Source organism: Oxyura jamaicensis, chromosome 1 (assembly GCF_011077185.1).
Source record: "Oxyura jamaicensis isolate SHBP4307 breed ruddy duck chromosome 1, BPBGC_Ojam_1.0, whole genome shotgun sequence".
Taxonomy (NCBI): Eukaryota; Metazoa; Chordata; class Aves; order Anseriformes; family Anatidae; genus Oxyura; species Oxyura jamaicensis.
Window position 1 is genome coordinate 109,322,895 of NC_048893.1, and position 24,701 is coordinate 109,347,595.

General features: G+C 44.8%; 1 protein-coding gene across 4 annotated transcripts in view; it reads left to right on the forward strand.

The window, feature by feature from the left end:
* KCNE2 (potassium voltage-gated channel subfamily E regulatory subunit 2) overlaps positions 1-24,701 on the forward strand; it is a 107,442-nt gene that overhangs the window by 73,246 nt on the left and 9,495 nt on the right. The window contains exons 1-2 of one of the 4 annotated variants that reach the window (XR_004747653.1): positions 13,452-14,569; positions 15,555-20,589. The exons of 2 other annotated variants lie outside the window; for them this stretch is intronic. The gene's annotated coding sequence lies outside the window, so the exon portion shown is untranslated. Of the gene's footprint in view, positions 1-13,451; positions 14,570-15,554; positions 20,590-24,701 lie in introns of those variants that run through there. One more of the 4 variants, XR_004747652.1, reaches the window with a different exon arrangement.

Below are 24,701 nucleotides of genomic sequence, written 5' to 3' on the forward strand. Positions count from 1 at the left end.
AGGGACAGAGAAGAACAGCCTTGGGTGTCCTGTGGGGAATGAGTGGCCTTAGGGACAGCAATCCTTTCGCTGTTGATTTTACATTCCAGTGGCAAGAGGAGGGCTTTCAGAATCCATCTGTATGACTATCTGAAGAAATGGGGAGAGGTGTTTCACAACACCAATAGCACTGAACTTTATGGTGCTCATGTTTTCTGTAGAGGATCATATGGAAGTTCCCATGCAGGATGCTATCTTAACCTGAGAAAACACATGAAGTTGAAACATCAAGAGAAGGAGCTGAACAAGCAACTGACAAAATGAATATTAATGAATTACCAGGGTTAGATGGCTTTTACCATGGAGTGCAAAGGCAAAACAAATGGAAACAGTGGAAATGGTGCTTACAGTGTGTTCTCTGTCACCACCACACCTGGTAGAATAAAGAACCATGGTGCGTATGGATAATGGAGATTTCTGAAAAGCTTTTGATGAGGCCACTCACCATACACCGTTAACAAACAAACAAAAAAGACACAAATGGTTCATTGGATAAAATGGAAAGATAGAAAAAAAGGTAAGAAAAAATTGTCAGATTTCCCTGTGGAGGGAGCAGGCCAGAGGAATCCTATTGGGATGTCAGCTGGGACCTGTGCTACCCATCACAACTATTCATGACTTGTGAAATTTTAAAGACTTTCCTATACATGTGGTATTACTTTACGGCTTTACACAATCCAAAGTAAACTGCAAAGAATTTCAGAAGGCCCTGACAATGCTGCATGATCAAGTGATAAAATGGCATATGAAAAACACTATTGACATACGCAAGATAGTACATATGAGGGGTGAAAAACACCCTAGCTCTGAACAGAGTGGGATCTTACTGAGCTACTGCAATTCAGAAATTTGGGCTGGGAGTCACTGATAATTCCATGAAAAGCCAAGTCGGTGTTCAGTGACGGTCAAAAAGAGAGACTGGAAGAAAGGAATGAAAACAAAACAAGAAATGCATTATGCCTCTGTTCAAATACTTTATGTGCAGTTCTGGTTACCATAGCTAGCAAAAAAAAAGAGTGGGCAATAAAACTGATCAGAAATATAGGATGGTTTCTCTAGTAGAAAAGACTAATGGATTAGAGAAGTGATGGATAGTAATCTAGGTCCATAAAACCATGAAGAATGAGGAAAAGGGAAAGATTACTCATTGTTTCTTGTAATAAAAGCAGTAAGGAGAAGCTAATAAAAGTATCAAGCAGAGGTTTTAAAACAGACCAGAGGAAACACTTTTTAATGCAATGTATGTAATTAAGTTGTGAAAGTCTTCATCACAATGTACTGTGGAGGGCAAATGTTTAAATCAGTTAGAAGACAGATTAAACAAATACACGTAGGACAGGTTTGTTTGTAGCTAATAAACACTGGCTACAGCCCCAGCCCAAACAGTAAGTCACCGATTGCCAGACATGCAGGTGTGTTAGGGAAAGGACTGTGCTGTATGTGCTGATTCCTACACTCTTTCCACGCAATGATCGCTGTTAGAGGCAGTCACAGATCCAGCAAGCCGTCTGTGCTGATTAAATTTGCCCTTTGTAGAGGCAAGAGAAGTGGTCAGTGTTAGGGTGTTTTAGGAGGTGGCACTGTCCTTTTCCAGCTCTTCCAGGTACTTATTTGACCCTCAGTATAAATTTGAGTAGGTGGAAGATATATGTAACTGAAGCAGAAAATGAATGGCTTTCAGCAGCTGCAGATAGTCCGTATATGTGCCTTCCTGGAGTATCACCTGTCCCATGTCATGGGGACATCCTCATGACACATAATGTGTGTCAGAAAAAGTAGTTGCAAGTCATGAGCAAATATCTTCAGCTTTTTGAGGAGGGATCCTTTCCTAAGGATATCCTCAGGCTGTAGATGTCTAGCGAGGAGATGGATCTTGAACCCTACCCCTGTGTCAAATTGTGGCATGGCAGCTGCATAAGAGGAAGCAGCCTGGCATTTGAAAGGTAGGTGTTTGAAAGGACGGCTCAGTTCAATCCCTGAGACAAACTTGCCATTCTTGAGTGCTCCACTATTCTTTGAGCAGTCGTATACCTCGCTGCATTTTATATATATATATATATAATATATATATTGATTTTCATTATCTTAGAACAGGTAATCCTGTGTCCACAACCCATGTCCTGGGCTGTGTAGCTGGGAAGATCAGTGCTCTGCTGTGTTTGGTGTGCGTGAAGGCAGCATGGAGTGAGCTGAGCAATCATCACAATCTTTTACCAGTTTTAGTATTAGACAAGGTGAGCATTGATTAAAGCTTTATCTGCTTGCTCTACAGGAAATACTTCTTGAGGGCATGCAAACAGAGATGGGATTGTAACTGAATCCCTCTGTTAGGACAAAAGCAGCCTGGCATTGCTACTGTGGAGGTAGCCCTCATTGACAGTGAGGCTGGTATTAAGACCTCACCAGAGACTTAACTGCAGTGTATATCTTTATTACATATAAGATTTTCTACCAACACTTGCTCTTGCTGTCATTTTTCCTTGCACTGAAGAAATGTCTGAGTCCACAAGGAGCTCTACCTCAGCCTGGGGTAAGACAATATTACTTGCTGAATGCTGAAGGATCCTTAAGGGATCACAGTGCTGAGGCTGAATGATGACTGAAGGTTCTGTGTTTGTTTGTGTGTGTTTCTGCCTTGTTCAGCACTGTGCAGATCTAGCCCTAACTCTAGACATATTCTTGTTTTCTGATAGTGATTTGTTACAATTATTCTGGAACCCTGTTGCTATCATAGCCTCCACGTCTTAAACACACAAGGCTATGGAGAAGCACCGTGGAATTTCTATCGTTTTGCTGAAGTGCATTTAAAGGTAAGATGTGTTTGATAATACTGAAATACTTGAAAATATTGCAAACTTCTCCACAGCCATTCAGCATGGTTAGCTCTGACCTAAAGCAATCCAGAATACTGCATTGCCCATGACCTTTTGGGGCATGAGGTTCTACCAGAAGAAATCACTACAGACTCAACTCAGTCTTCTGCAGTGGGGTGCATTATCATTATAGCCTAGATGGGAATAATATGTGAAGGAGAAGAGAAAGACGTGCAGGGCTTGAAGCAAATCAACTTCAGGCTACTGGCTCATTTGAACTCTGTCCTTCAGCTCTTTTAGACAGGAGTTATTTTCAGGAGTGACCTACAAGTTTTTTGTTTGCTATCTCAGTGGAATAGCACTTCATCTTCCACCAGCAAATACTGAATAGTTTATATGTTCTGCACTCACGCAACTAAGATTTTTAAGCCAAGTTTTCAATGATTCTTTCACATATTATTGTTTAATTTTGGGGAAAATTTGCTTTATAATTTTCAGAAGGTGTAAAAGATTTTTTTTTTTTTCCACAGGGCTTTCGTAGACATTTTTTGCCTCACCAAGTGTGAATGACCTATTGTAATCTATTTGATGGGACTCAGTTGTGACGTTGTCCATTTCTCAGTGTCAATTTATCTAGGATAGAAAATATTACTTGTCCCTGGAGCCTGAACTCAGTTAACAATAAACACTCCATTGAAATATCCACAAGAATTTTTTCAACAGGCAGAAGCCCAATAAATTCTCAGCTGTTAAAAATGTGTAAGAATGAGTAAGAAAATGCTGCATAAAGGTTTTGGATGAAAACCTAAGTATTCAGTTATCATGCAGAATGTCAATCAAGGATTTTCCATGGGGGACTGAGCCGTTTGGCTGGTTTACTGAATAGCAGTCAAATACTTCAGGCCTTGAGCCTTTTCTAAAGTTATTTTAACAGATTAAATAAGAATCAGGGAAGCTATTAATTTTTCAATCATATGATCTTATATTTACTCTTGCAATCGAATCACATTCCCACCCCCACAATTTCACTGAAGAAATGTGAATCTCATACTCTGCCTACAGTTCAAAAAATTAAATTACAGTGAGTTTACTTTATATGGAATTGCTTAATCAGAATACAGAGTTCCACTAATCATATTTAAATATAGTCATTGTAAGCCAAATATTGACCTTAGGTTAAAAGATTTTTATGGCTTACTTAATGGAGACCCATTTACAGAGCACCACAAAGAATTCTAAATCATATACATGCAGGGCAAAATGAGATGATTAGAAATGCAGTAATGAACTCGCATAGACACTCTCATTCTTTGGAAATGGTATTATTTTACATTGCAACAGCTGTAGAGCTTTCCCAATAAAAGTAGTGGGAAAAAAGCAGGGAAAGAATGATTTTTGTCTTTAGAACAGTAGAGAATTCAAGAAAGTAAACATAAGGTGCAATCCTTTTGCACCTCAGACATTTATATCTTCAATATACTCTTCTGGGCCACCAACACAAAGTAGATGTACGAAGGTGAAGATGCATGTGCAAAGGTACGTACCCATCTCTGTCTTAATTTTTCTTCTTGTGATAGTAATGGTGTCAGCGATGATTTTCAAAGGCACAAACAGATGTTTTGCTGCCTAGCTTTCACTAAAATGTGAGGGAATTAAACATTTACCTGGCAGTCATGCCATAGAAAATTTCTCCTTAAGGTGCTAGCATTTCATGGTTGCCATTGTTCAGATGATTTTATCTACTCTTACTCATGGTAGGTGTAGTGTCAGTATAATTTTAACTATAAGGAAGGTAGAACAATAGTGATTACTGGTACCCACAATGTAAAGTTGCAGTAAAGAGCAATTCAGGTGAGGCTCTGGCCAGGACATACAGGTTCGTTGGATGATGAGGCTGCAAGTGCACAAACCTGAATTTAGTGGACTTGCTACTCTTGCATGGTGGGTTTCTTATAATGGCCTTATTTCCATTGCTTTCCCTTATCAAAGAATCATAGAATGGTTTGAACTAGAAGGGACCTTAAAGATCATCTGGTTCCAAACCCTCGGGTTCCAACACCTTCTTCTAGACCAGGTTGCTCAAAGCCCCATCCAATCTGGCCTTAAACACTGCAGGGTTGAGGCATCCACAGCTTCTCTGGGCAGACTGTGTCAGTGCCTCACCATCCTCTGAATGATTACCTGTGCAAAATTTCTCTGGACTTCAGTGACAGGCAATTGGCACCATAAGTTACTGTGTCAGAATTTTTATTTACCTGCCATTATAATCTTAAAGCTCATACATTTTCACATGCAGTTTTTATAATAAACATAGACACATAAAAGTCAAGCTTTCTTTGCCTCGTATCCTATTAGCAACAACAAGCTCCTTTCCCTGCTCGGTTCTGTTTTCGTTTTGCTCTCAATTTAATGCTCTCTGAGTCTTGTTTAGCTAACATTTCTGAGAACTGGAGACAGAGGTAGGTTGGCACTTTCCTGGGCTTAGAAATGGCTGAGCTAACGAGTGAGTGAATGTGGGCCAGACAGCTTCAGAAGAACTTTAGTGTTGATGGGCCAAAGTTGATGTGCTGCATCCCAGCAGTCCCTTGCAGATGGGCTTGCAGGAAAATAGCATTTAAATTCTCATCTGGCTTCAGTCAAGTCATTACAAGCCATGTAAGTTCTCCACCGTTTTATCTTTCAGTGCAGTGGCCAACTTTTCTACGTTCAGACTGGCTCCTTAGGGAAGCTCATGTTGCAGCACTGAAACTAAGTGCAAACCCTCTCTCTGTCTGTCTGCCTTCCCAGTCCTAAACCAAGATATTTATATCCTGCGCCTCACCGAAGCAGAGCACTGTGCCGAATTTCACAGATCCCACAAACTTGCATGGATGTGAGTAGGCAGAATTTGGCCTTGACCAACATACTGTGAAGCTGAATCAGCCCTTTTTCTTTCCAGTCCTTCACAAGTTTGTCCATGGGAATGGCTTCCACTGTTCTGCTCCTTTTCCAACCAACACAGCTTTCTTGAGGCCTTGGGTAGTTATCCCTTCATGGAAACAAGGGGCTAAGTTCCTTGAGGGCCTTAGGGAATGCAAATTTGCAGTTGGCAGCTAGTCAGCACAGAGAGGCTTGGCCACAAGAGAGGGAAAAGGTGAGAGAGAATCATACTGTGTCTGATCCTGGTTTCTGTTCCGTACAGCCTATCTGTCCACTGATCTGAAGAACAGTGACCTGTTAAAGCTACACTCAACTGAGAGGCAAGATGTCCTTTGCCTTTGCAGGGGAAGAAGCATGCATCTTAAACCCAGGCGAAGACTAGAAGGGAAAATGCCACTTCCAGCCATTATTACCTCTCTGCTCTGCTCCGGGAACCAGGAGAAAAGAGCTTTCCACCACTAAAATGGCAGATACCCTGTATGAAGGGAGCAGTAGCAACACAGAAAGAAGAGACAGTGACCGGGGATGTGAAAAGACTGTTGTAAAGTAGACTGTAACTGAGAGCAATACATGCACATGAGCATGATCAGGCCAGAAAACATCAGAGTGTGCAAATACGAAGCAAAGGGGTAAAGGTGTGAAAAGGAGAATAGCCTGGGGGCAGAGTCCTATGTTCCCAGGGAACAAAAGAAGGAAGGAGTGGAAACAGGCAGTTGTAAAGGCAGATCCCCAGGTGACCCATTCTTTAATAATGGGGATTCTGAATTCTTGGAAACAGGGAAGAATAAAATATTTTGGACATACCTGTAAGCCTGATGGCCAGACCTGTGAGGGTTCAAGGAAGCTACCTACTGAGGTGAGAAATGAAGCGTCGACTCTCCTTCTGTCAGGAAGGGGTTGGAGAGTTAAGCATTGTGTAGGACAAGGGAATCCACTGTAGCATTGTGTTCAAAGTCTGATAGCTTTTGGGACCCACAAAGTGCAGAAGAAAATTACAAAAACAGATAAAATAGGAAGAAGGAGCTCTACTGGGCACAGTGAGAAGAAAAGAAGGTCATCTGGATCTCAAAAAACATTGACGTCCCATGTGGCTGATAAAGACATTCAAGACCAGCAGCAAATGTGGAACCCTCTGGTCTCTGATGACAGTACTACACGCTAGGAGCACGCTGCCATTTTCCTCACACAGATTGTGAGATTTCTGCTCCTGGAAACGAGATTTCTTAAACTAGGGAAGGCTTAGTTGGAGACACACCTTTCATGTTTCTTTGTGGTTTTCTGTCTTATATCTGGGTTTATTTACTCTCATATATGTTTTTTTTTTTTTTTCCTCCCTCTGTCTTTCTATGTTCTGTACAAATTCTCTCAAATTCTCTCTCTCACTTTTTTTTTTTTTTCCTTTTCTTCCTGAGCTCAGAGTCTTACCTACTCAGAGCTCAAGAGTCCATGTTCCCACAGCAATGAATGCAGTCATTTTAACAGGTTATGCTGATTCTTGTTTTTCTGAAGAAATCATCAAGAAATCATTTTGAAATGTCCCATAGTTTTATATAAAAACTTACAGGTTTTACTTAGCCAACACAGCCTTCTTTTGCTTCATAGTTTTTTTCTAGCATTCAAGCAAGGGACATAAGTTGGAGATAGTAACATGCTGGTTGGTAATACCGACAATCAGGACCTTGTCTGTTCGATGCGGTCAGTGTCCCCATTTCCACCAGAAAGCAGCACTAGGATCCATCTGATCACGTGCTGATATTGACAATGCAGGCATTTAAAGCAGGACTAGTCACCCTTTGAAGTCAATAAAGACAAATAAGCACTTGCAGAGCACATTTCATCTTATCCTAAATCAATCATCTACTTTAGGCCAGATGAGTCACACCCTAAAAGCATTTGTTTCTTGCCTAGTGTGAGAAGTTTAATGCAGGTGTCCATACCGTATTTGCTCAAGTTAGTGGGATTTCTCTCTCCATGTCCCTTTCTCATGTATGAGCCCCAAAGTACTGGCTACAAGTATCTCTATGACTACTCATCATATGGCTGTTCATGCTGTGAAGTAAAAAAAATACTGCAAAGCAGAAAAGAACATGTAACAGAAGAATCAGGAGCGCTCAGCCCAAGGAAAGACAAAATTTCTCTGTCCAGCTGTGCAACTAAAAAGGATTTGTGATTTGAATTAACATTTTGGCCAGTGCTTATGGATCTTTACAGTCCTTCCCCCTTCATTTCCTCTCCTGTGAAGGAGGGTATCATGAAAGGCACATAAACAAATTGCAGTGAACGTGGTTTAAAACAAAACAAGACAAACAAACAACAACAACAACAACAAAAAATGAACAAGACAAAGCAAACACGCAAACAAAAACCCAGCAAACAAAAAGCTTACAAGATAGGGAGCTTGTTAAAAAGGTGGAATGGGGAGCACTTCTCAACCAACACCTTCTTCTGGAAGGTCTATCTATGTGAGTCTCATCAGGGACCTTGACTCAGAGGTACAGGAGTCTTTTAAACTTTTCAGTTCTGCCTCAGATAGTAATTTTATCTTAACATTGGTACTCTACTGAGTTCCCTATGGAATATCTTGAAGCTACACAAACACAAATCCTGGAGAAACAATATTTAGTTTTCGAAGACAATTGAAATATTTTTAAGACCAACCACTGTTTTGGCCCAGGGTATGCACTTTGTGCATGGCAATCTCCAATTTGTACCAGATGCAAAGGCAAAGATATTTACTACACATACCCCAAACTGCGCAAATTCCTTTGTCTTTGTGTTCACTTAACCTCAACTTCCATTCCACATAACTTACTTCACCTCAACTATGTTTCTTGGAATAACATTGAATTTTGGTCAGTTCATTATTGGCTCTGTTTGTCTTTGGTGCACTGTGCGTTTCAGGGTTGGCTTGAAACACAAAATAGCGTGGAGAAGAAATCCAGTATGGTAATACAATCATTTGCCTACTATTGAAGGAATAGTTTCCATTATAGCCTCTATTTTTCACACTCTCTTAATTTTCCAAAACACCTTTGGAGGTGAAGTTTTCCCTGCTTGAAGTTTGCCTGGAGGTTAAATTTGCCTTTTTCAATGGAAGTTTTAGCAAAGACTTCTAATCACTTACATTATGGGAGAATGGAAAAAAAATAATGCATTTTTCCAGCTTGGGAAGAAAAATGTCTAACCACATTTCTAAGAAGGGTGAGAGTAAATCTGCTGAGGGATGAAATTTGACAGGCACAATCAGTTGAGTCCAGTCATATGTTACAGACCATGCTTTTTGAACTCTTCTCAATGGCTCCTGGTGTCTACAGAGGACTATTTTGGTTCAATAGCCTGTGGGATCAGAGCAGAAGTGACCAGTCACCCCAACTACTAGCAACTAATTTTTGTCCCTTCTTTCCCATGCAAGCACAAAATTAGGAGCTGTATTAACAACCCTGTCCCTGAGAGTCCGGAAATGCTAAATTTCTAATTGTGTTAACTCAGTCTCTTGGAATGCATATAAGTTTGTGTGTAAAGGAGTTGTTTGCCCAGTTAAACAAGGAGAACTGAGTGGTATTAAAATATTTTGTATCTTTCTTCTGTCATTTAAAAACATTTATTTCCTTAAGATGGGGCTTGGAGCTGGCCTGTAATAGTTTGTGAATCCTACATGAAGCCTGGCTATAGATAAAATTATTGTGTGACTATATCTGTTTATTGATTATTACCTGCATGAATAAGTTGCCTTAGCTTAGTTCCAGAAGAGCAAATTCTTAGTTGACTTACCAGAATACCTACAAATAATGCCTGAGCTGCAAGCTGTAAAGAAGCTACATCCACACAACGCACAAGTCAAAAAAGCCGGTAAGATTGTCATCATTGCTAAAAGGGCAGGTTGCAGTCACAGAGACATCACTGACAGACACTGCCTGGGTGGCTGAGGAAGCCAAGTTTACTCAGGACCAAGAGATAAAGATTAGGTGAGATAAAGGTACAAGTTTCTTCATAGTTTTGGGGATGCAGACATGCATGGAGACTGTTGGAAGCTTTAAAATTCAATATCATGTTTCTACTGCAGAGAAGACACTTTTAAGTCACCTGCATTAATGGACAGTCATTAGCAATTAGCTGAAAACTTGTAGCTTCCGATTGCAGTTGAAGTGCTAGGACGTTGTAGCTGGGAATTCTGGTAGAAGGTTTGCCACTAGGCACGTGCTTGGTGAAAGCAGAGTGGGAAAGAGACAGAGGTAGTCCTGCAGCCATGAAACAATGTATTTTCAGTAAGGCTAAGTCATTCCTGCACTAATTTCAGAGCAGGAGCAGTGAATGAAGAAATGTAGCTTACTCTGGCTGTACCTACACTGCTTTTAAGGGGCTCCAGTGAAGGGCTAGAACACCATATCTATCCCCAGGTACCAGAGTCCATAGCATATGGCATTTCTTCTACAAACCCCTACAGCATTTCATGCAAGCCCCCTTTAATACGTATCCTCAGTCCCAACATACCTGCCCAATGCACACACTTTTTAGCTGGCCATGCTTGAGTGCAAGGCAGAACTAGAGGGTCTCCTGAGGTCACTTTCAGACTAAATTATCCTATGATCCCACGACCATATTGCAGAGTAGGCCTGCTGTCTGATTTTTCAATGGAGCTTGGTAAGGAGAACAATGCTGCCACATTTGTGTGCCACAGCAGGTCACTGCAGTGTGGCCAGTGTCAGTGTGGAGGTCAGCAGCACCATACACTGGGTGGATTATTCTTCTGTTCCTGCTGCCCTGGACATGGGAAAGCATCTTCCCCTTTTTGAGCTCATAGGCAGGACATGCGTTACCCTATAGCATCCCTGAATATGGCAGTCACAAAAGGTTTTCTTGTATCAGGGCTCCTCTGGTCACTGCAGGTGGCCCTGGCACACGCCAGGCAGAAGCACCAGCTGTGTGCATTGTGCCTGTGCTTCTGGGAAGTCCTCGATCTGCCACCTGTGCCAAATGTTGACTCTCAACTATTGACATGAGATATCGGTCTCCACAGTGTGATTATCTCTGCTTTCATCTTTATCAGAGCTATGTGACCCTCCACGGCCTCCACCCGGATGACCATGGGGAGTTCAGTCACATCCAGAGCTCCTGCCAAATGTGTCTTTGGGTGCCTGTGAGCTGCTGGGGAGCTCAGTTGTACACCAAGACAGTGAGTGCTGCCATGCCTGGTGGCGTGGCTGCAAGCTAAGACATGGCTGCTCTCAGCTTCTGTGGGTCTGGTCAGGCTGTGTTACTCCTAAGAGCTCTCCTCCTGCCTTGTCCACGGCCATGATCTTGACCAAGGCCTGCCTTGACCTTGGCCATGATCTGGGGGGAGAGGCACCTATGGAGAAAAGTGCTGTACTGCCCTCCATGGCACCCAAAACCCCCGGCTTCTTCATATCCCCAGGCCATGAGGGATGAGTGCTTTGGAGAGGCCACAGCGCACACATCCTGCTGTCCTTGCTGGGTTTTGCTGCCTGTGTGCAGGCCTGGCTTGTGGTCCCATGAGGGTGGATGGAGTGAGGTGGGTGAGCCAGGGCCCATGCCAAGCAGTGTCCCCACCCATGTGCTGGTTCCCAAGAGCTGGCCCCACAGGATGCCACCCATGTGCTTCTTGAACCATGAACCTGCTGACAACCCGCTCCACCGGCTCTGGGGCCACCTCTCTGCCTGCTCGTTCATCTTCTTCCCTGTCCCTCTCCTGTGTGTGAAAGCTTGCACCCTGAGGTGAAAGCCTCTTCACCAGCCTGCTCCAGGATGAGCAGCAGTCCTGCTCAGCCAGAGGCAGGGATGGGACATGGCAGGGACACATTGCCCAGGGGGTGAGGCAGCAAGGAGCTGAGGTAAGGGCCCTTCTACAGGTCAGCAAGTCCAGAGAAGGGTGTGTGCTATAAAAATGCTTTCTGATTGTCAAGTGTAAAGCTTTTTCCTGTGGTCATGGACCAGCAAAATGCATTGGCCTCACACAGAGAAGCTCCTGGCAAGAAATCATTCCTGAAAGCCAGCTCGCATTATACAGGGCTCTTGGGACCGCTGGCTCCGTGGAGACAGCGCATGGCCAGGGGAAATGTGCAGGCTGGTCAGCCCTCTTCCCACTGCACCTCCCTGCACACTGGGGACCAGCTCAGAGTGGTGAGCGACTCCAGCTGTCGTAACCCAGGCTTGGTATGGGGAGGGAGAAGGTAAGGAGAGGACATATAGCAGTGACAGGCTTGGCAGAGAGATCTCCCCACTTCCTTTCTCTCTCCCCCCCTTCCCCTTCCCTCACACCACATATGTCTTGCTTAATCAGAAGGGAAGGGATCAAGACAGCTCAAATTAGGCACCAAATGGAGAAAAAAGTTCCTCGTTGATCACTGGAGCAATTTGCAATCCCTGAGATCATTCATCTTCATTGTACCCATAAGAGATGGGTCACGATACTGGCAGAAAGGCTGGGAGCATAATCACAAGCCACATGCTCGCCTGGCTTTTTTTCTTAACCAAAATAAAAGTTAGGCCTGAAAATCCTCTGCTCATGGCAGTGACTCCAGGCTAAGAGCTATTTGCCCTTTTACACGTTAAACGATCGGTAGTATCAGAACCTGTAAAAGAAAGTACAGGAGGCATCCTTCTCTAAATATTACAAAAATTGAGAGGGTTATAAAACAATGGAGCTGAAACAGAGCCCTGGGGCCCGTATGGAGCACAGAGCCTTTCTGTCTCCATTTCAAGGACTTCCCAGACCCTGATGGCCTGATTGCTTCTGTCTCAGCCTTGACGTTGAGAACATAGGGTTGAGCCTCTTGACACTTTGCCTGGCTTGAATTCCCGAAGCCATTGACATGGGGCCTCAAGGAGCACACTGATAGAGTGACCTGACCAAAACAGAAATATGCTGATCCATCCAGGAATGAGATAACCTGAAAGAAGAAATCCCACTGAACGTGGTAGCTACAGTCCACTCTTTGCTCTCTTCCAGGAAGGACTTTCAGTGCTGCTGTTCAACAGCAGTGCAGCCATTTCCTGTGGTATCAGTCCTCCAGCCCTGTGTAGTCAATGTGTAGACTCTGCTGCTGCATGGGGTCCCACTTCACTTCAGAGCCACTTGCTGTCCCTCATGCACTCCATGGCCTGTATGAAGCTTCCAGTGGCCAAGCTTTTGCCTGGTGGTCATCTGGGGATGGCAGGACACGGAGTGCCTCTTTAATTCAGGTCTGGATGGACATAAATTGCCCACAGCAAACAGGTTATGCCATTAGGGGTAAAACTGAAGCAACTTGCTTGCACGAGATGAGGTAGGTAGGGCAACTGTGATACTCCCAAGTAAGACAGTTTTTTTTTCCATTAGGATGGCATGTGCGGGGTAGGAGTCTGTGTTTTGCTGTGACTCTAAGCTGAAGGCCTATGTGGGAATGGAGAGAGTGAACATTTGTGTTTGGATATGATCCTAGGAGCTTATCCTCTGGCTTTCCACTTTTGCAGCTGTGGGGCAGTGTCCCATGGCTTTCCGTTGGGCCCCTCCACCATGAGCCATCAACATACAATTACATTGCTCCAAACCAGACTCACTGGTTCCCTTCTTTTGCTGCTTAGGTCGTACCTTGGGGAATAGGGGAATTCCCAGCAAGTTTTTCTGGAGCAACAAAGATGGCAGCATCATTGGATGACTCCTTAGCAGAAGAATTCTTGATGCCAAATGGACTGATGCAAGAGCTGGTGGTGTGCCCTCAGTAGGTGGAAGCGTGGCATGAGTGATGGTGCTAGTGGTCTGGCCCTAGATCTTGCTGCCCAGAAATGATGATCTGAGCCAGAGTGACTATCACTGGTTGGTGGTGTACCTGTAGTGAGATAAGGCCTACTGTCACAGGGATGTACTGACATGCCACTCTGAGAGCTGTGAGTTTCCCTTCAAATGTGCTGCAACCTGCTGGTGGGTGAGCAGTTATCTTTCTCTCATCTAAGGACTTTCCTGTCTGTGGGCTTCCTGAAAGTCTTCATAATCAAGGCAGAAGTATCTTTCCCTATGGAAAGTTGTTGCTCTTGCTTTTGGCTTTGAAGGTGTCCTTCAACTTTTTCTCTTTTGCCTGTCACTGCTCTCAGATTTGCCTTTCTCCCAGTGAATAGTCTGTCCAGGGATCTTTGCGTACCTGATGGCTGTTGATGGTCCTCGCTGTGAAACCCTGGTCCTGCATGTACTTCTTCCCACTTTTCTCCCAACCCCTTTCCCCATTTAGCAAGATGATATGGGCGTCATCTGACCCTAGTGCTCCCACCCTTGAATATCAGGTGGGTGGCAGGCCTGGCTGCAGATCAGAGGATCCCATGTCCTCCCTGAATTGCCCAACTTTGAAGAGACATGCTGTGGTTGAAAGGGCAAGGGAAGGAGGTAAGGTGTCACGGCCCATGTTGCTCTGCCCTTTCAGATACACGATGGTAAACTCTAGTGTTCCAGAGTTAGGGAAAACAAAGCCCCCACATTGTCTCCTTATCGCACAGGCTTGGGAGTGTGGTCCAGCGCAGCAATACGAGACAGCCCGGAGCCTAATCTGGTTCAGGTCTGCTGCATGCCTGCTGTGTGGTCTTGGCAATCGGCTCGCTTTTCCATCTGTGAAATGGGGCTAGTGGTGCTTACCTTTGTTTTCAGGACGTTTCAGATCTCGGCATGAAATGTTTTATGCAAATGAGGAGGGTTTCTGGTGCTATTTCTTAGTAATGAGCAGCAGACCTTGAATTTTGACCTTTACATGTTGTTGTTTTTTTATGTACTCGCCTCACCGGGCCTGGACTGAGTGGACTGGTAGCAATTGAAGGTCAGAACTATTTTCCTGCCAGCTCTAACCATATAAGTAGGGGTTACAGCAGCGCTGGAGGGGGGTGTATTTATGGGCATGCAGATGAGCTACCACTTGGAAGCCTTTCTGCGGGTGGATGGAGGGATGGAAGTGCAGCTCTGTGGGGACACGGTGTGGTCACTCCCGAAAATGGCACCTGACGTGAAAGCTGAGCCTCTGGCTTTCTCCTTTGCTCTCTGGATATAGGCAGAGAACAAGAGTGAAGGTGAATCTGTGGCTTCCCAAAGGCGAATAGGTAGAAGTGCCAGCTCGTTGGGTTTCCCAGCCGTCGGCTCCAGCCTTTTGGGTGGCCAAACTTTGACGCCGACCAGGTTGCAAACAGGAAGAATATCGATGCAGTTTTCTGCACTTTGATTCCTGATAACTTTGCCCCCGGTCTTCTCAGCCAGACTCAGAGGAAAGGCTAAGTGCATTTCAGCCAGCCTAAAGCATGCCTCCCTCCTTCTGCCTGGATCCATTTGTAAATGGTACTGGATTCATCTCGGGGTTTGCCTGCCCAGTAACCCCACGTGTGCAAGTGTCTCTCTGTGAGCACTAACCTAACTGGCAGAGTTATTCCCATAAAAGTTGGCCTCCTCCAATACACGTCAGTGTCCTCAGCGTGCTTACAGTTGCAGCTGCCCTTCCACATCTAATGCAGCCTCTCCTAGATTCAGGCCCCATCTTCAGTAGATCACTCATACTTAATACATACCTCAAACCTGAAGCTGAGCAACAGATCCCTCACTCCCTATGGTTTATCATCTACCCAGAGGGATGCTCACATGGTTACTGTGTCAGCAAATAATTCTTCATTAACTCCAATGGGCCAAGCCCAGACCTATCCCTATCGACTGTGGGTGCCACCGTCTGCGTTTCTGAATCAGAGCAAGTCCTGAGGAGACACATGGTTTTGATGACCATGGGCTAACCTTTCTTTGAACTTGTTCATATGTGCACCCAGGAACTACTGTCAAGCCCCTTGCAGCAACTGGCAGCAGCAGCAGAGGGAGAATGCCACACTGGAGCACTCAGTGCTCTCCAGAATACAGTAGCGGTATTGTGTTGGCACCCCCTCTGTGGACTGGGTCCATCACCATGGCAGCTGGCTGAAGAAACAGCAACAAAACAAGGAAATCACCAACTTGTTGAAACTTAAGGGCTTTAGGTTTGGATGAGATTCTGACAGACCCATCTCACAGCTCCTCAGTGGCCCAGGCATCATGCAGACTGCACCTGTGCTTCATCCTCCCCCTTCCTGCACACCAACCTGAGACTCCATTCCCTTTCTGAGAGGAAGATGAACTATTAGAGTTCTGTCTGGGGTGGAAGGCAACTGTATTTAATAATAATAATAATAATCTGTGAAATGGGATTTCTATGTTCTGCCTACTTGTCATTGTGATGCTGTACATGCTGTGATTCTAGACCCTATTTTGCATATGCAGATCATTTCCTTGATTACAGTTGATGATACCATAAAAATTACCAGGGACATTGTTCTGGGATTATGGTTAGCCTAGGAAGAGCTCAGGTACACGGTGATATGAATGAGGATCAGGTTCTATCACAAAGATGGCTCTGAGCTCCTGAATTCCTCCTGTTAAATGGGAGAGTTGGTTTCAATCCATTATTAATGATTCCTGACACAGTATCTGATCTCCAGTTCCACAAAGTTCAGGACGGTTCAGATGAGCCTTTGGTCCTCACTCATCTCATGAAGTGAACTTCAGCTACCTGTGATGTGCTATTAATGATCAATTTAAAATGCTGCTTACGTGTGAATATAGGGACCCTTGTTTGAAAGAGCAATGACAAATCTAGGACTCTGCCAGATTTCTGGGGTCTCTCAGGCAGACTTTTATCATTGAAGTAGCATGGATGTTAGGTATAAGGTAGGGCATTATGTAAGAATGAGAACTCTGGTGCAGGTTATGTGGAGGACAAGGTTTATAAATCCCTCTACAGCAAAGTTATCAGGTGTCAGTGGGTGAGCACAGACAGCCACAGCTGAGAAGATCTAGGCTCAGACCCCTGTCCCATCAGAGTCACTCAGTGACCATACAAACCACTCACTCAATTTCTCAAAGCAATTGGGTTTCCTAGCTCCCATTGATTTTAATTGTATTACACACCTCATTTTCCTTGAAAGTCTATGTTTTCAGTTCCTTTCCTGAAACGCAGTTAGCAAATTAATGTTTTAATATGAGCTGCTCAAGTCCATGGTGGTCCTGTTACCTGAAAAAGTCCCACAGACAGCAAGAGAGAGCACAGAGTGCAGTCCTGCAGATGTGGACCTCCTGGGATGGCATACCTAGAGGCTGCTCCATGTGGGTAGCCGGGCTCTGTCTCTGGGTGGTGTGTCTGTGTCCTTCAGAAGTGATGTTCTCACCCTTCCTCAGACTCGTATCAGCTGTGAGATGCTGCAGGGTACGGCTCATGCTGTTCCTGCCTGGTGAGATAAAGCTCCCTTCAAAGTTCCAACTTGTTAAAGAAAATCTCACACCACATGCAGTGCGTCTGGAAGCTTCCAGATTGTTTAGTGTTACATGAGCAAAACTGTATCTGTATTTTCAGCAAATATCTTCTAAAAAGATAGAGCTTTAAAATACATTGAGTTTGTCAAAAGATTCCAGGAAAAAGAGTGTTCGCTCTAAGACTGAGCTGGTCCTGTGCTTAAAGCAACTTTGAGACTTCCAGACAGAAGTGTATCTATCAGTGCAAGAAAAATAAGCAAATGCCTGTAGCTTAATCCTGGTAGGGCATCACTTTTTCTTCTGTGGCCATTTCTTCACAGCCATTTCTTCATGGTCTGCTTCTTTGTCTCTTAGTTTTCAGAGGCATACAGAAAGAAATATGAGGAACCCATTCTGGGTCACTATAGAGTGCTGACCCTGACTTTTGCTACTGGCCTGATATCTGAAGGGAAAGATGAAGGTGTTTGCTACCTTAATAAGACTGCAATTGGCCCTTCAAATAGGTAATGGTATTTAGAGCAACAATGCCAGCTGGGGTCGGAGGGGCCTGCGTCATCTCTGGTATTCCATGTTCTCTGAGAGAAAAAGCAAGGGACATCTCATTGTTCTGCTCTGTGGAAAAACACGTCTCTGGAAGAGATTAAATCCACTTTTGCTTCACTGGCAGGCATTCCAAAGACACAGATATTTTTATATCTAATCAGCTTCCTTGTCTTCTATGATGACATTTAGCCACAGATCCAGGTTAGGCACATGGCTTTGAGATGTGTGCCAAATGCAGTCTGATATGGAGCCTTTGAAGTAAGAAATGTGAGTGATCTTCTCCCCACAGGTTTGGTCCTCCTGATAAGTGAGCACACAGCTGACACACCACTGTCTTCAACCCATTACGGAGCACTTCTCTAGTGTGTTAGTTTTAGGGTAGTTCTTAACTATAATGGGAAGGCTTACTTATCAAAACTAAAATCTGACTAGAGAAAGCAGAAAAACAAACAAACAAACAACAACAAAAAAAAACACAAAACAACAACAACAAAAACCCACAAGTTTTGCAGATCAGTTTTAAGAGTCTCCTTGCTGAAAGGTTGGAGGCTTCCCCTCCAAGACAATGAAATTAATCTAGGTGAGCCTCAAGCTACGGAAACCATGTTTTTACTTTAATTGTGCAGATGATGATCTTTCTGAGTGTGGGCTGGCAAAACCAAAAATCGCAGAGATAGGAACCCCTCTGATTCAAGACTTTCTCCAGCCAGTCCCTGTACATTATTACATTTGGATCTGGAATATTTGGGGTCCTTCTGGAGAAGGAGCAGTTTACTCTGAGGAACCTCTCAATTTTTCACTGAAGGCCAGGGGCAGGGGTGACTTTGTGATGCTGCATTGAGATCTCAGGTCTCATTTTACCCAATGGAGTAATTTTTTAAGGAAGGAACGTATGAAATTAACTCAAAATAGTGCCTCTGTAAGCACACTAGCCATTTTCTGTATAAGATACAGCATAGTGTTTTTCACCTTTCCTTTGGACTGAAATGTAAGGAAATTTTTCATCATTCAGTATATCCACTGGGCAAAACATAGCCCAGTATCTTAACCTTTTCTTGAAAGCTTGTAAGGTACTTTCCCCTTACTCCATGTTTCTGGGCAGAGAGCAATTTCCGTTTGTTGAAAAAAACTCTATAGACAAATGGGGAGACATACAGCCTTTGTATCCCAAGGCTAAGAAATATCTCCTGCTGTCACTGAAGAAACACTTGTGGTACTCGGGAGGCAGTGAAAGATCTCATATTGACTTAAGTGAGAAGAGACTGAAAACCTGATCCTTTTCCAAATGTAAGAAACCTTTTGCTTCTGTCAAAGCAAATACCTGCTTGTGGAGCTTCCCAGCTAGAGGCTGGAGTAACACAGTGCCATGAGGGATTTGATGTGAAAAGTGGGTAAATATCACATTTAGGACTTGGATTAAGGTCTCAAAGACAGCTCCTAGGCACCTCTAACAATCTCTGAGGTAGTTGCTTAAAATGGTTTTACTGTAAACTTCCCAAGTGAAGTAATAAAATTGGTGTCCACCAGCAGATGGTGCTTCTGCCTGAGAATTGTTTTCTTTCATGACCATTGAAAGACAGTTTCCTCACATCATTATTGTGAATGAGGCATTACATGGCAAAACATTTGCTATTATATCATATGGATTCTGTAATTGCCATAGTTCCTGTGTATGCTTTTCCATCTGCTCTTCCCTGACCTCCAGTGCTGCATTTCTTTAAAGCGCCTTTGATTATCAGCCAGTAACAACTTTTAAAAGTATCCCATAAAAGCTCCTTGTTTAGCAGCTGTAATACCAGGCTGCAGAATGTCAGTGGTAGGAAAGACAGAGATGGGTCATTTTTATTTATTTCTTTAACCTGGGATGCCTTTCATGCTAAGTTGAGTGGTAGTATGTGTGCTCAAAACCAGGCAGGCAGTCTGTCCCTTGCATCCTACTGATTCCCAGCTCTCCAGGACAATAAGCTGAAGATTGTCAGCTCTGAAATGGAGCAGATGAGGAGGTGGCTAGCAGACAAATAAACACCCACTTGACTCCAGACTATTCACTCTAGTGTTTGTGGGAAGAAACTGCCAACTTTTGTCTGAAATTTGCATTAGAAACCTTTTCCTCCTATTACAATAGCACTAAGCACTTTAAAATGAAGATCTAGGATGCCACTTAGACAATACATTGTCATCTTAAGACTCCTCTCCTCCAGCGTATAGATACCTCGGTGGCTGATATATTTAGTCCCATAGTTCACATGCTACTGCAGGTACGTAGTGCATTGTTGCACATGTCAGGGTACAAGCTCAGGTTAAGCCAGTACGGTGCTGCTCTGGGGCTGGAGGGTTGCAGATAACACTGAGCTCGTAGCTAGCCCTGGTGGTTGAGGAGGAGTAATGGTAAAGGTAAATCTCTGCATGCACTGCAGATGCATGAGGTATGGCTCTCCCTGCAGAATAGCATAACACAGGAGTTTTATTCAACATTTTGCCCTGGATTATGAAGCTATTCCTTATCCTAGAGACCTCATGGGATTGAGACCCAAGCCTTCCCTCGGCAGTCTGCACACTGCCTCCTGTGTCCTGGTGCCTTCCATGCTGCTGTGGGCAGGTTCATCCCCATCCAGGAGATACCAGCATCAGGGCTGTGGTCATCCCAATGAGAAGATGAGACCTCTAAATGATCTGTGTCAAGGTAAAACCAGGATATGATATCAACATAAGATGGAAATTTTGTGAACACGTTCTTAACCGTAACAATCACACACCACAGAAAAAGGTATGCATACTTCAGTAATGCAGGTCTGCAGATGTTCTTGGGCACTGTGAAAAATATAATTTATTTTTAAAGTGATGGGAGTTTTTATGAAAACGGTTATTTCTTCTTTCCCCCATCTCAGAAAAGGTGAGTGAAGCCCAGCAGTGGAAATGTTAAACTCAGCCTTCTCGAAGAAAGCACGTTGAGGAAATGCATGCTACGTAGGGCCAAAACTAAAAGAAAGCAGGACAAAAAAGCACTTCCATTATTTTGATGGGATAAATGCACATGCCATGCCACAATGATTTCAGCATATTTTCCCTGACACCATAGTCACATTATTTTTGAAATCTAAAATGAAGAAACATTTCATGGCTCTCTATTGAAGCTTTTACCATAGCCTTTGATGGAGATGCCAGAATATGGTTTCTAGAGCACTGGACATTAGCAGCTCCAAGAGGGCAATTAATCAGGTGGAATCCAATTAAAAGATTACTTCCTTGTTCTCCAGATAGGGTGCTACATGGACACACAAATTATCTGCTGAAATCCCTTAGGCAGCTCACCCAGAATAACCTTCTTTGGACCCACTCCAGCTTCTGGCGGAGGCTCAGCTTCAAGAATTTTTCTTTATCCAGAGCAGCGGAATGGGCTTAGCGTTAGACATGTATGTAAGAGCCACTTCCAACAAGGCTGCACTTAACTGCACCCTACCTGCCTCCCTAAATTGAGATTGATGGCAAGGGAAAGGCTCCAGCTGATTTCAGAAAGCTGGAACGAGGCTGCTGCCATTTCTGTAGCTGCTGCATAGCTCCTTCATCCTGGGAGTGTCCATGGAGCTAAGCAGTACATGGTCTGAAACCATGTCTGAAACCACACTTGCACTGCTTCTCAAATGTGTTGTCTGGGGACCGGGCCCTGTGTGGTCACCGGGGGGATGGCTGCTGGTGTTTGCATGGCTAGAGCTGCCCTGGGCATCCCTGCACCAGGCAGCCACAGGAATACATCCAGCCAGAGGAGCTGCTGGGCCCATGCTGATTGTGCTTCTGCTGTAGGAAAGTTACTGGAGGGCCTGCTTGGGAGGAAAGGAGGCTCTTGATGATGGCTCCCATGGCAACAAGATAAGGCCTCACTGAGTAAGCGTGTGCTGCTCCCACTGAGGGGAGAACCCTAAACTGAAAGCAGATGAGTGAAGCAGGTGATAAAACAGATGAAACCAGTGCCACAGAGAGGCTGGGGAGCCACGGAGAGGATGTGGAGCAACTGGATGCCACATATTTGGGTACTGAGGTTACACAGGGCAGCTGCATGCTTGTTCTTATACCTAAGGCAGTGGTAATGTAGATTTGCACCCAGAAGCCATCCTTGGGGCTCTGCCACCCCACAGAAACACAGAGTCACAGAACAGTTGGGGCTGGAAGGGACCTGTGGAGGTCACCTGGCCCAATCTCCCTGCTCAAGCAAGGCCACCAGGATCAGGGAGCCCAGAACCATGTCCGGGCATCTCTTGGGTATCTCTAAGGAGGGAAACTTCACAACCTCTCTGGGCATCCTGTGCCAGTGCTCGGTCACCTGCACAGCACAGAAGGGCTTCCTGAGGTTCAGACAGAACCTCCTTTGTTCCAGTTTGTTCCCACTGCCTCTTGTCCTGGTACTGGGCACCACAGAAAGGAGCCTGGCTCTGCCCTCTCTGCACCCTCCTTTCAGGTATTTGTATACATTGATGAGATCCCCCTGAGCCTCCTCTTCTCCAGGCTGAGTAGTCCCAGCCCTCTCAGCCTTTCCTCACAGAAAGGGTGCTCCAGTCCCTTCATCATTTTTGTGGCCCTTCACTGGTGTCTCTCCACCATGCCCATGTCCCTCTTGGTCTGAGAACCCCAGAACCGGACTCAGTACTCCAGGGGTACTTGGTATGAAGATGTGTGGCCCAGCACAAAGCGCTTGTGGTGCCACATCCCCATGCCTGCCACCTTCCTGGCAGCCCTGCCCTGCACCCCTAGACAGCCCAGGACATCCCTGCTTGTCTGATGGCTGTAACATGATGGTGCAGGCAACACTATGCAGCCAGAAGTGCCTGGATCCCAGCACCGTGCAGACGTGTGCACGTGGGTTTCCTCTGCTTGCTGTGCTGGTGGTGAGGGTTTTTTCTTGGAGTCCGAGCTGATGGTGGACAGATTGTGCAGCCAGTTTGTATAGCTGGACTGCAGCCATATAAGCAAATGGGCCCAAGGTCAAGGAAGGCCGAGGGAACAAGAAACGTGCCTATATGTGTGCAACATGCACCAGGTTAAATAAGCAATCATTTCTTGCCTCATGTGCTGACTCACTTGTTTTCCTTCCCTGCCACTGGACTTGCAACGATCGCTTCCCTTTACTTTATAAGAGCTCTTGGGGTGATGCGGGCCTTGAGATATGTTTTGGTCTCAGCGACCTCTATGGACTGTTGTAAAAGAGAGAAATTTATGCAGAAATAAATGCCAGTTTAATGTACTCTGACAGGGGAGTTAGGCTCATGAGATTATACCATTGCATGGGGTTATGTAGGGTGCTCACTGTTTTTCTATTTCAGTAAAATCTCTTGGCTTGGCCTTTGCTTCCCTTTTCATTATCCCTGTGTAAGCAGTATCAACTGTTTCCATGCTCACAGAGCTTTATTAAGGTCCCAAGCATAACCAACGAGCATCTCTACTAGGTTATATCCAGGCCAATAGGTTGGGAAAAATAAACAACACTTTTTTAGCATGCAAAGGTGGAGTTAAAATAAACAAAAAATACACAGTAGTTCTAGATCTAACTTGACATTTCTGTGAAACATTGAGCTTGTCAGCAAGCTGTACCCAGCTGCAGTAACTATGGGATGCTAGCAGCTCATACTGGTGTGACCTGTGCTGGGTGCTCTCCACTTCCCACCTGTGCAGGGTAACATGGTGCAGGCACTTGGCATGGGGTGCTGGTGCTTGGACCCTGCCAGTAACGAAGGTGCTCAAGTGTCATGGGACAAGAAGCAAAGTTCTCAGATCTCATCTTCAGCCTTCCTTGGCTGCTCCTGCATTAAATTAAGTATTGTGCTGCGCTCAAGGTAGAGGGGAAACAGGCATGCTATTGGGCAAGCACTTTAATTCCCACTTTCTTCTCCTGATCACTGTCTGGTATGGGCGAGATCAACTGTGAGGCGGGGTAGAGTCTTTTACACATGGCTGCAAACTAGTTTAAAGTTGGCTTTAGCTCTAGAGGTGAAGTTCTCTGCGCAGATATGTCCACTGGATGTATAACAGATTGGCTGTGGGGATCTGCAGTGCTTGGTAATGCAAAGAAATGCTTCCAGCAAGGCTTGAGAGGCCCTGAAGTGTCTTGTAATTTTTCAAAGGCTGGAGGGAAGGCTCAAATTTAATCCCTCACTTCAGTCCTCTCCCTTCTGAACAGCATCATTTAAAAATGTGCCTTGAAAAGCATTCCTGCTAAGGAGTCTCAGCAACCCTTCTGGAGAAATGGTTGAACTCTCCTGACCGTGTGAATCAGACCATTTGTTTTGCTGAGGAGTTATGAAAACAGATGATTCACTCATATGTGCCACTTTTCAGCAACGAGTCCATAAGTCTGTAGACATGTGAGTTAACGACATCGAGCCCTGCAAAAGTGAGTATCAGCAGTAACTCCAGCTGGAGTTCAGACTCTCTTTTCTTTGTTCTGTTCAAATTCCCCTCCAAATTCTGTGGATTTCACTTGAGCCAGGAGTACAGAACCAGCCCAGTTATGACCCGGGCTGTGCTGGAGGGGCAGCCCATGGGAGAGCTGGTGCCAAAGCTGGGCAAAGCACCCATGCACATCTGTCCTGATCCACCTCTCTGCTATGACTCTGGTGTCATCAAACCCATGGCTGAAGCCCACTCCAATGCATCAGGAGGCTACAGCTTCTTAAGGATGGCTATCCTGCGTCACCCAAAATACCATCTAGCAGTAGGTTGTTAATCCTCTTCTGACCCTTCCAGAGCCTCCTAGCAAGGCTCTGAATGATCCCTGCCCTCCCCTTTTTATTTACCTTGTATCATCTGAAGATCCACCAAGTCATAGCACCCTTGCCCCATGAGGAGGAGGTTTGATGGGAGCATCCTGGTGGCCTTGCCTTTGTTTTCTGCGTTGTCCACTGGACAGGTTGTTTTCTGCATGCTTACTTACTTTTCTCATTATCCACTTTCCTGCTTCTCCCTCCATTTCAACAGACAGGGTGGGGAGGTTTTGTTAAATGGAGAAATCAGTCAAGAGAATGAAAAAACCTAAGAACATAAAAGTGGGGCACAAAAGACAGTAGAGGCTCCATACCACCAGTGGCGCTAGTTCAGTGCGA